This window comes from Fringilla coelebs (assembly GCF_963513975.1).
Source record: "Fringilla coelebs genome assembly, chromosome: 7".
In the NCBI taxonomy this organism is placed as follows: Eukaryota; Metazoa; Chordata; class Aves; order Passeriformes; family Fringillidae; genus Fringilla; species Fringilla coelebs.
In genome coordinates, this window is record NC_140035.1 from 26,385,694 (window position 1) to 26,397,899 (window position 12,206).

Below are 12,206 nucleotides of genomic sequence, written 5' to 3' on the forward strand. Positions count from 1 at the left end.
ACCGCAGCTCTCAGTCTGTCCTTGAAGCATATCAGAGCTGACCACCCCAGCACTGGGGTAGAGCTGGCACACACAAGAAATTGGCTCAATTTTCACCTGATCCCCCTTTGGGGGGAAGGGAAAGAAAACAGTTTTGTTTTTATTCAGATTTCAATAGCAGCTGTCGGAAAGCTGCTCAGCAGTTTGGAATGTCGAAGTAGTCCCTTTGGAGCTGGACTAGAGGGAGATGGAGACAGCCAAGAGCACTGAGAAGATAGCTGTGTAATCAAGGAGCAAAACTTACTGTATACTCACAGACAGAAAGAACCCATTCTCTGTCACATGCAGCTCACCCTCAAATCTTGCAAGCAAAGCCCAAACTAAACCTATTCCTTAGGCTTGTCTAATCCATTTTCATTAAATAACTGTGTAAGATGTACTGGGACAAGAACTCTAAAAATAAATCTGCCAGTCTTATTGGAGGGGAAGCTGCAATGCCTGCAAGCCAACAAAAATAACAATTTTTCATTCTACTCACAGTTCAGGAAAAATATTCATGTTTGCCAAATGAAAAAAAAAGACAAAACTGATGGGAACGGAAAATATTTTCATGCTGAAAGAGGATATTACAAACAATGGAGACTCAAAGTCAAATGTCTCTTTATCCTTTTTAAAGGAACTTTCTGAAATACAACACCCAATTTTTGCAAGAATGATGTAATCTTTAAACAATACTATTCCAAACACTTTGTCATCTAACTTTCATATAATTATTTAACAAATTATGATGGAGCTGACCCACCCATGCCTACATATTTGAGAATTTCTTCTGGCCTCCTGGCTTTAATTTTCAGTCCTGGCAGTATTGAAAAAACTGAAAGAGAGCTCAAAATCTCAGGCCTACTTTTATTTTAGAAGCTATTCCAGAAGTTCAGAATACAGAAGTTCAATGAAGAAACAATATGCAGATAAGCAAGACTGATGATTCTCAGATTTAAGCCCAGAAAAGGGTTAAAAAAAAAACAGCCCCAAAAACCCAAGAAAAATTGCCTATAATACCTGTACTCAAAACTATTTTTTGACATTTCTTACTATTATTGTTCAGAAGAGAGGTAGGTGGAACAGCTTTTCCATGAGAACAGCCTAAATATATACCCTAGGGCTGATCTAGACAGCACCTGGAAGTGCCTGCAGAAGCATCAGTGGTTTGGGGTCATTTGGCCTGTTCAGCTGGAGAAGAGGAGGCTGAGGAGAGACCTCACTGCAGTCACAACTTCCTTGTGAGGGGAAGAGGAGGGGCAGGCACTGATCTCTTCTTGCTGGTGAACAGTGACAGGACCAGAAGGAATGGCCTGAAGTTGGGTATGGGGAGGTTTTAGATTGGATATTAGAAAAAGATTCTTCACCCAGAAGGTGGTTGGGCACTGGAATGGGCTCCCCAGGGAAGTGGTCCCAGCACCAAGTCTGACAGAGCTCAGGAAGCATTTGCACAATGCTCTCAGGCACAGGGTGTGACTCTTGGGGATGGTGCTGCGCAGGGCCAGGAGTGGGACTCAGTGTCCCCTGTGGTCCTTTCCAACTCAGCATATTCTGTGATTCTATATCAACCATCATTCCTCTCCTCTAGCTGAGATGGTTTGAAAAACCCAACCATTCTGTACTGAAACATGATAACAGCAACATTAATATCTTCCACACAAAGCTCTGCAAGAAGAAAAGGGAGTGTTTCAGCCTGAAAGACCAGGAGTCACCCAGCCTAAGACAGCAGTACCCATTTTCAAATGTTTCCCAGTCAGAGGCACGTGCATGAAAATCTCCTGCAAAAGAGAGGAACAGCTGCCTCGTTAATACATTAGCCACACGCAGTGTTAGGATGAATCAATCCAGCTACAGCTTCAGAAGTCCCAACACATCTACAGAGCGGAAAAGCTTTGCTCTGCCCTCTTATACTGGCCAACAAACTTCTATGCCACCTGCAGAATCAGTTACTCCAAAGCATGAAAAAATTTCTGCAGACCCTGGACTTTCAAACGAGAACATGCACTCATTTAAGAAATGCCAGTTGAAATCTACAGCAACCACATGAAAACTTCACTACTTATAGAAACTAATTTTTCACCTTGAAAGTAGGTTATGATAGAGTTATCTGAATAAGTTTACACATAAAGACATTACATCCCACTGTCCTACTTTGCACATTGCTAAGTTTTGCAAGAGAGAAGACAACTAGAAAATTAAAGGAAGTTAAATTCTGTTGTGTTTTGGCAACTACAAAATTCAAAGAATACAATTAGTCAATTCTCAATATATCAGGTTAATATTCTGGGAATCTGGATCCCTGACTAAGTCCTGATTCATTCAGCATTGAAGAGATTCATTCCGATTGAAGAGAAGCCAGAAAAGTGAAAATACATTTTTTATTGGATCTAGAATTTCACAGTTTGAATGCACATTCTTCAAACATACATTTTAAAATACTCAGCCAAGTTGCTTTTGCTAGACAAAGAAAATAAGCATCAGAAATAGACTTGGACTGAGTAGATTAAACTGAATTCTTGTAGACTTTCCAGTAAATCCACTATTTTTTTTTTAATTTTAAAATTTAGGTGCAATTGTCTTGTATGCAATAAACACAGTTCTAGTGTTCCTCAAATCTGTATCAGTAATTCAGTCCCCCCAAAAAAGTAAGAACCACCATCTCTAATTCTTTCAATAATCATAGGTCTTGTAAAGCATGTTTTATAATGTAAAGTATGTCGTGTTCAGCACCACAATAAAATCAGAAAGGAATAATAGCTGATGCAGTTAATAATATCTACTGGAGCATTATTTCCTTGAGCTGCTTAAAATTCAAACAACTAGAATAAGTACTAATTTATAATAACTGAGTCACCACAGGGTAGCCTGAGCCTTGCACTGAATCCTATAGCTCATATTTTACAGCATCTTAATCTTGTAGTTGACATCCAATTCACTACTTCCCAAAACATTTTTATCAAAAGGGATAACATCTGAATTTGCAATAGAAAAATTAATCAACATATGACCTCTTGTCCTATGGATCTTTTAGGCTCCCACAAACTCATTTTTCTCTCTTTGAGAGGGTGACCACATTTGGCACTTCCCAGAGCAAGCACTACGCCACAATGTCGGCCAGCAGTACCACACTCTTGGTTCAGGGAGAGAATTTGTTCTTTACTTTGCATGCTCTAAGCCCCCTACTGCCAGAAAATGTTCCAGTAAGAGAAGGGAAAAAAAGGAACAAACACTCCTATCAAACAACATTTGACACTGGCTTGCACCCAGTCTCATGTAATGGAACTCAGACTGAAGGACAGAGAAAACGTTCAAGCAGATTTCATTCTATTGGACTATGAAATACTTTTTGTAAGAAACACCGAATTTGTACTTTATTAGGATCTCAATTCTTGGTGATCTGAAACATTTTTTGAGTTGCATTCAGTATGTAAAGTAGCTTAGTCTCCCACTCCATTGCATGGACCAATCAATTCAAGTTAGGCCAGCACTTCTAGTTTGTTGAGACAAGAACATACTTTTTGTCTTCAGATATATCCTGAGGTCAATTAAAATATTTTATTATTTAAAAAGGTCTTACTGTATTTAACAACAAACATTATCTTATCTTTTTTTCTAGCTGTCTAGAATAGTATAATAACTGTACCAACATAGTTCAATATTTCTGCAGATCTGGATCTCCTTTCAAATCTAGATGCCACTGGATATTCAGTGAATTGCTTAATGTTTAGACAGTTATCCTATGGGCAGATATTGACAGTATTTTATTACAGTGGTCTTTAAAACAGACTCATTTCATTTTATTATTACAAAAGGGTTTAACATCCTGCTACAGATACATAACATCACCTGGTGTGATGGTGAACATTTAACTTCCAAGAAGAACAGCATTAAAGGATCCTACTATGAGTTTTAAGAGAAAAATCAGTCTCTAACACCTTGGGTTTGGGACATTTTGGAGCTGTTTGAAAGCCTATTAAGCTGGTATGGTTCAATGCAGATAAGATTTGATTTGTGATGCATCACAGAGGATAAAAAGGCGGGGGAACTAGATTTAGCTAATTATTTTTTATCCCATGGCCATCTAAAAATAAAATCCCTGGGGTTACAAGGCAAATAGTAGTTCCAGGAAAATACTCCAGGGCATACAAAGGATTCTTTTTAATTGTTCTATCTTCAAGGAAATCACTTGCTTACGACTCAAACCTGAGACAGCAAAACTGTATTTGGGACATAAAAGTGGATGTGACAATGGTATAATTTTCCAACCCTGAGAAAGCCATGAATTTTGGTTTTTCATAGAATCATGTAACAGCTTTGGTTGGAAGGGACCTTAATGATCATCTTGTTCCAACTCCCTGCAGTGAGCAGGGACACCTTTCATGAGACAGGGCTTCTCAAAGCCCTGTCCAATCTGACTTCCAGGGATGGGCCATCCACAGCTTCTCTGGGCACTTTCAAAGCTTTGGAATTGTTCTGCTGTCTGCAATTTCACAGGACCTTCTTTGGCAACAAAGGTGAGACTGAGCACAGGCTCTGCATTGTTTCTCCTGCAGTTAGAATACATTTGCGGTATACCAAAAATGAGGCATGGTTGAAGTCTTGATATTGCCAAAGAAACACATGAAACACCCACCCAGACTAGGCCAGGATGCAGCCCTTTTATGAATTTGCCCATGAAATGCCTCTGCCTTAACTTGCAATTAACTTCTCGTAGAACCAAAACCAGCATCAACCCTCTGTGGGTTCCAGAAAGGCCAAGACCATGGATAATCACACTGCAAGACAGAGTTTGAAGATTTGCTTTTTTTAGTTTTTGCAGACTCTAGCTACTCTTGCCTTTCTGATCCTGTCATTTCTGACTGCACAGCAGTGGGTTTTAAAAGCTGTTTTGACTGGGGTTGTGGCTCATAAAGAGATTTATGGAACCACTGGAAGTGCTATGGAAGAAAAAAACAGATCTCTAGGCAATACAGCTTTAAACAAGCAATGCAACTAACACACAACTGTTAAATGATGCTTCTTAAGTGGCTGCATGTGATGCTGCCCAGAGACCACAGCGCAAGATCAGAATCAACCTCTGACTCCTGGGCTCCAGGCCCTGCTGCTTCCCAGGGGTTTGCCTTGCTGTGTGGATGGATATGGGTGATTTGGAATGGCAGCTGTCACACACCTGCAGGAGAATGCTGCCATCCATCCTACTCTTGGAGCAAGGACAGGTCCCTGCAGTTCTATTGGAAGAAATTTTTGGAACTTAGCAAACATCTCCCCGAAACCTGAAGATAACTTTATGGGCTGAAGACATTGCTTACAACTTGAATCAAAAATCATCCCAAAAAGGTCATTTTTTTGTGTGAGGAAAGGAAATTGTTCCATTGAAACGGCAGGAACATGCTATAAAACAACCTCTTAATGAGGAATTAAATATCTACAATTCACAAAAGGTTGAGAATGTCTTAAAAAAACCCCCAGAACAACCCTAGACCAAACTGCTCTATTTAAACAGGAAATAAAAACAAAAACTTCAGCTCAAGAGAGAAGTAACTTATAATTATCTGACTGCTCAGCCTAGGTTGTGGCGTCCCAGGTGATGTTAACTGTGTTCACTACTGCAAATACAGGTAATTTTGCAAAACTGAAAATCATAAACCAAATTCTGCTGTAGCTCTTCATCTATTCTACACAGCACCTGACTACATGTATGAATCCTGTATATAGAAAAATATTTTTCAGAAATGACTAAAATCTTACAAAGCCACACAAAAGATTTGGGCTAGGCCAGGATGTACCTGCTTTGTTAATTTGTCCAGTACAAGATGTTGTAGGTCAAGTTCTAACTTGTAATTAACTTCAGAGATTTGGAAAGATGAAGGGCAAAGAGAACACACTTTTATCTGCTGCCTGCCTGACACACACAGCCAGATTAATTCTAGCAGTGCTCACCGTTCAGCTACTTGCAGTGGACACCCTCTGGGAGAAAACAGAGAACCTCCCTAACAGCCATTTCCATCAACAGTGAAATTAGTGTTTACAGTGGTCAGCTACACATCTGTAGTTGGAAAAGGCATCCACAACAAACTGTGCAAACAGTTTCTTAATCAACAGCTTAATCACAGCAGTTACATCCCCATGCTCATAAGTGTAGGAATTAATGAACAGTGTTCTACTTTGCTCGCAGTAATGAGGTTTTAATCTACTACTGAATCTTTTCTTTACTACAAGCAATGTCACCACAGTGTGAAATTGCTACTGACCACAGACATGCTCCTACGTTAATACAAGCATCAGTTACAGGGTCAGGGCTCAGGTTACGTGAAACAAGAGTTCTGTAAACAGACAGTGCAGGAGGAGATGAATCAGGCTTGTTTGGCAGAAGGCTTGAAAAAAAGTACATGCAGTGGTGATGAATCCAGCCAATTTCAAGTGTGGGAGAGCTTCACCTAAATTATCTTCTCCATCCTGTTCTAACTTATGTCTGCACTACACAGCACTTAACCAGGACATGGCTGGCAACGAACAGTGCTTCTGTAAATGCTGTATACAGATGAAATAATGTTAGACAGCAGCATTTCAAAAGTTTGGAAGTCTGGGTGGGATGACTATCTTACACATTTTCCAAATGCTGAGTGAAGAGCCAGGAAAAGTACAGCCAGTGAATATGATAAATTCGGCTTACAAGTTCTACAGTAATTTGCTATGCAGTCAGATCTAACCCCAAGAAAAAACTGAGATACCTGAGAAATCCTCCTAGAAATCTCCTGCCTGATTATCTCTTACAATCTGAAGAAAAAAAAAAAAAAGCAGCTATTTAACTGAGGAACATAAGTGCTTATCATGAAAACAGTGAACCAAGAACTGGAAGACGGTCACTGCTCACCCCAGAGATGCTCTTTCCATTCTCTTTGTCTTCATAGATGATCTTCATCAGCATCTTAATGTCTCTGGCAGTTTTCCTATATGTAATGCAAGGTGCGAACATATTTTGAATACTAGACATATTTACAGTAAAATCTTCCTTACCTGCACAAAACTAGAAATACTAGATTTGTGATCAGTGGTGAAGAAATAGTTTAATGGAGAATGAGGTCACTGCCTATTTAATAAAGTATCAGATCCTGTTCATCTGGAGACAGGCAAATGTCCACAGACAATGGAACAGGTGAAAAAGACTAAAATCTGAGAAAGCACCAAATACTTCAGACTTCATTGGCTGTGAATTACTCTTTTACATTTCAGCCAAGCAGTTTCCTGTTTGGATGCAAATTGACCCATGGTCTCTCCTTGTGAAATGCATAATATTGGCAACTTGATGTTGATGCCGCATTTATTGTCCCAAACTTTTCCACCACTGGAAAATCACAAGCTAGCCCTGCCTTGAGAGCCACACATTAGTAATCCTTCAATTCTTCAAGATTCCAAGAAATCTGCCTCTCCATTCTGAAATGAAATATAGCGGACAAGGATTTTCCAGAAGGGGAATTGCTCCAAGACTTTTAGGCAAATTAGACCAAAATGAAATGTAGGAGCTAGCAAAAAAACCCAAACCCAATAATTTATCTAGTTTACCACTTCTAGTTGAACGAAGTTTTGGTTCCAAATTCTGCTAATGAAGAAAGATGCTTGTTTTGAGTAAACAGACAGATGTAGAACATGAGACTATTTCAACAATCAGCCTAAGTGCCTCCTCAGGTAGGCTTCAGCAATTGCATTCTACTGAACAGCAGAATGAACCTACCAGCAGGAATCCAGGGCTTTTCCTCAGTCCTGTTCTCATGCCTTCACTCCAAGGAAAACACAGGCTGAATCCTTCTGTTTCCAAAATCCAGGACTTTATGCACCTTCCCCTAATGGTGGAATTGTAGTGTCCTCAGGAACTGACCAAACTTACTGAAGATGAAGACAGGGAAAGGCAGAATTTTCAGGACTGTTCTCCAGGATGCACTGGAGGAACGAGGGTATGAATTAAACAAATATTTCCATTCTGATGATTTTTTTTCCAAAAGGGTTTAAAAAGTGCTTATTTTATTTGTAGTCAATGCCCACTACCCTCAGGGCAAATGCTCAGGCAAATCTCCAGACTGTGCAAACACAAAAACCCCTTGCTACTAAAAATAAATCCAAGATTAGCCCATAGCTTCAAGTGACAACTTTTTATTTTAGGCAAAAACAAAAACAAAAAAAAAGGCCAAAAACATTCCGCTATTGCAGTTTGTAAAATTTTCACTGTTTTCAGTAGAAACAGTTCACAAGTCAGAACGCAATATTCAAATAACATTGTGCAAAATTGTACTGGCATAACTACACATAGCAAAAAGACTAGTGTAAATCAAGAATTCCATTGAAATTAGTTGAGCTGCTCCAGTTTTACAACAGTGTACATCACCTCAGAATAGGCCCTTTTTTACAGAACATCCCTGGAATTCCTCTTGCTTACAAAAATTGCTTTACATGCAACAAGTAACCTATCAGTACAACATAAGCAAGAACATCTCCACAAGTTATCACAGTGTAACAGAGGAAAACATGTCAGCCAATTTCATACAAAGGCAAATCTAATGGCAGTTTTGAACATCCCTTGACTCCTACCCTCAAAAATTGCACATTTCAATATAAAAAATAATTTAGAATGAAGCCAAGCTATGTTCTTAACTATCAGTACATTGACAATTAGGATGGATGACAGGGTTTGTTTTCTTTTTTTAGCTTAGTAGATTTTTCCAAAGAGAGTTGTTCCAAAAGTTTGTGTAATAAATGTTAATTTGCAGTGTTGTCAGGCCAAGTCCTCTTCTGCTATTCAGATAGATCCGTCAACACTACAGAAGTCTCTGTAGTCAAATACAAATCCCAATGAAGAACTATTAAACAAAGACCATACCTTAAGTATTTACTGATGACATGCAATGAAACCAAGCAAGCAGTAACGGGACTCCATTTCTGGTTTTGGAGCATTCAGAAAGAGACTGCTGTAGTTCAGCTGGGGTACAGGACTGGAATTTCACAGAACACTTGTGAGTAGTCAACATTCTTCCCCCATGTGCAAAGTAACAGTTTCCAAATAATGCATCTAAGTCATTCTTTGTACAAACAGAACGCTAAGAGTTGAACTGATTTTCAGAGATGCTGAATGCTCACAAACTCACATCAAGAAAATACACAGGTATATCTTGCAGTGATTGGTAACTTTGTTTTCCTGTATACCCATATTTAGAAAAACAACTCTAAAAGAACTCTTTGATCACATTGTTCCCCAGTGCTTTTCACCTCCCTAGGTTATGAAGGGCTTACCTTCTATTGCCTTTCCTAAGAACAAACATTTTTGGTTTAACATATACCAACCTGGCTTGGGTCTAAGTCATCTGATGAAGGGCACACATCTGAACTATGGAATTATATGGAGAAAGCACAGTCCTGATGTTCTCGAGTGTTTGGGTGCTCTTATTTCCTGCTTGCAGGTTATATTAATCTCATGAGGACAAGTAAGAACAACACACAAGCTTTGCTCTGGAGATGCATGTAGGTGTGCATCAGTTCTGGAAGAGAACAGCTCTGCAAATCTGTACATAGGAAAACAATAATAAAAGGTTCTCAAAAATACCAGCTCTGCCTCCAACAGCACAAATTAAAGCAGCAGACATGTGTGCAAGCACACAGTAAGTTAAATGGAAATCAAGATACCCAAGAAGCCACCCTGCAGGAATGATCTCTGTAACTGCAAGTCTCTGATGACTTCCTATGCTTCCTCCTTTGCCCTCTCAGCTTGATGGAGAAGCTGTCAAGTACTCAGCAAGGAAACATTAAGCAAGGAAATACAGACATCACTGGCACTGAGTTTCTGTGAAGACATCAGTCAGCATTTTAGACATGGCAGGGAGAGAGAACAGATAACACTTCAGCAGGCAATTACTGTGGTACCACTGAATTCTCTTAATAAGCAACAAGAAGTTGGGCCTGAGGCAGAGGAAAGGTTAATGGCTATGACTTTGTTTCCTTCTTCCCAAAAAACTCAGCCTCAGTGTTTTTCAAGTCTCAGACTCTGAATTCCAGGAAATGGTATTTTAGAACAAATCAAAAAATAGCCCTGAGACTAAACATACTTTATAAGAGCTGCTATTGCTTTACATAAATCAAACACAGCAATCATTTACTGCCACAGTAAGCAATATTTAAATTTCACTCTCTTTTTTGCTCACTTGGGATACATACCTGAAACCAAGAATTTCTTTCAAGATATATGTATTTAAGCACTGTCTGTTACTTTACCAAGTACTTAAATGCTACAGGATTATGGCACCAAGCAAGGAAAGAATAGCTGATGCAGGTCAAACTTTACCAAAGGAGCCCTCTTCTCCTGTGCCTTGAGTTTTTGAAAAAACAATTCTAATAGTCACAACTATAGTCACCATGGACTTTGTTACAATGAGCTCCTTCCTTGTGATTGAAGTAGAATTTACAACTGGAGTAACAGCATTTAGTGTATCTCAAAATCAACTGCCAGTGTTATTGAACACAACCACTAGCTTTTAAGTTTGGCTAGAAGTGTAGCACACCAAGAAAACAAGAATATCAAATGCATCAAGTTGTGCATAAAAAGACCTTTACTTTTTCTTAAGCTACGAAGTAGGCAATTGGGGAACTGACGATGTCTATGCATAGTTAGGATTTTAAGTAAGCCAAAAGAATTTGAAGTCTTTCAGTAAAACTGTGCTTGTGTAATGCACAGGTCAGCTCCCTCCAAAAATGGAGATCCCACTCTATACATAAAAGAATTTTTTAAAAGCTCCATGCACTCTCAAAGCTATTTGCAAATCAATTTAAATACTTCAACTAACAGCTATGCAATGGCACAAGACAGCACATAAAAAATTTAAGGCTAATTTTTGTCTGCACACAACAAAGCTGGTCTCAGAACAAGAGCTGTCATATTTTCTTAACTCTGAGTCTTTAGTGTGGATTCGTAGTAAACTTGAGCTGCCACAGCAATAGTAGAGTTGTCCTGCATATAAAAAAGACTGAATGTTGTCCTGAATGCTGTTCTTTTATAAAAAGCGAAAACTTCACACATTTACATTTGGTTTTTATCAGAGCAGCTCACTAATTTTACAGTACATTGTCCAATAACATACAAGGTAAACTACCAGAGAGATACTCAAGTCCTACAGCAACAGGTGCAAAAGAAAGTCCTACAGTAAGAAAGCCCACTGCTGTTTGGGAGAGTCACAATGTGATGAAAACAAATATCAGAATGCATTTTGGTGAAGTCAGTTAAGTGTCAAGGCTGTAATAAAGGCTATTTGTTAACTTTAGCCCTTCTTAATGGTTCTTAACCATTCAGTTAAGATCTCCTAATAAAGCACTAGGCAGTTTGGCAACAATGAAGTTCTTTACAAGCTACTGTTACAGAAATAGAAAACAGACTTAAATGCACTTCCTTCACCTGAATATGATCCGGAGCAGTCACACCAGGTTTAAACAAACCTATCTAAAGCAGTAAATTTTAGACTTCAAATTGCACTGTAGTGTTTCAGAAGAAACAAATTATATCCACAAAGCCTAGAAAAGAACTATCAGCTGGCAGAATTACACAAGTTTGATGCACAAATCTGCTTATTTTTAAAGCTCTGCTGTTCCTCAACAACTCCAGGTGACTGACAATGTCAGCGCAAATCAAAACTGTTACTTCAAAACAATCCAGTCCACTTTCATGGGAAGATAGTAAGCCAAATTATTCTTGTCTGCTAATTTAACAGGTGAAATACTTTCATACCTCCTGGTACAATTTCAATTTACTGATTTTTTTGCATAACATTTAAAAAATACTTTAAATAGAGAACTTGCACATTCTAGCATGATTTACACTTACTTGCTGAATGAAGTACACTGCAGTCATAGTTACTAACACAGGACATAAAGGAACAGCAAATATGCATCAAAATTATGATTATTATCTGCACACATATGCGGGGATTTTTTTCCCTAAATCAAAATGTTTGCAAGCAAATTCATCATATTAAGCACTGAACAAGACTGCTATATTTGCAGTATCATCTTTAAATAGTTGCCATTATGAGGAGACCTGAGAATACAACTGATCCATGGAAACTATGCCGATGGAAGTTGTGTATATGCAAGCCAGTGAGACCTGCTTGCATGTAACAGACCAATATTCAGACCCAGAGACTGTCCACAATGAC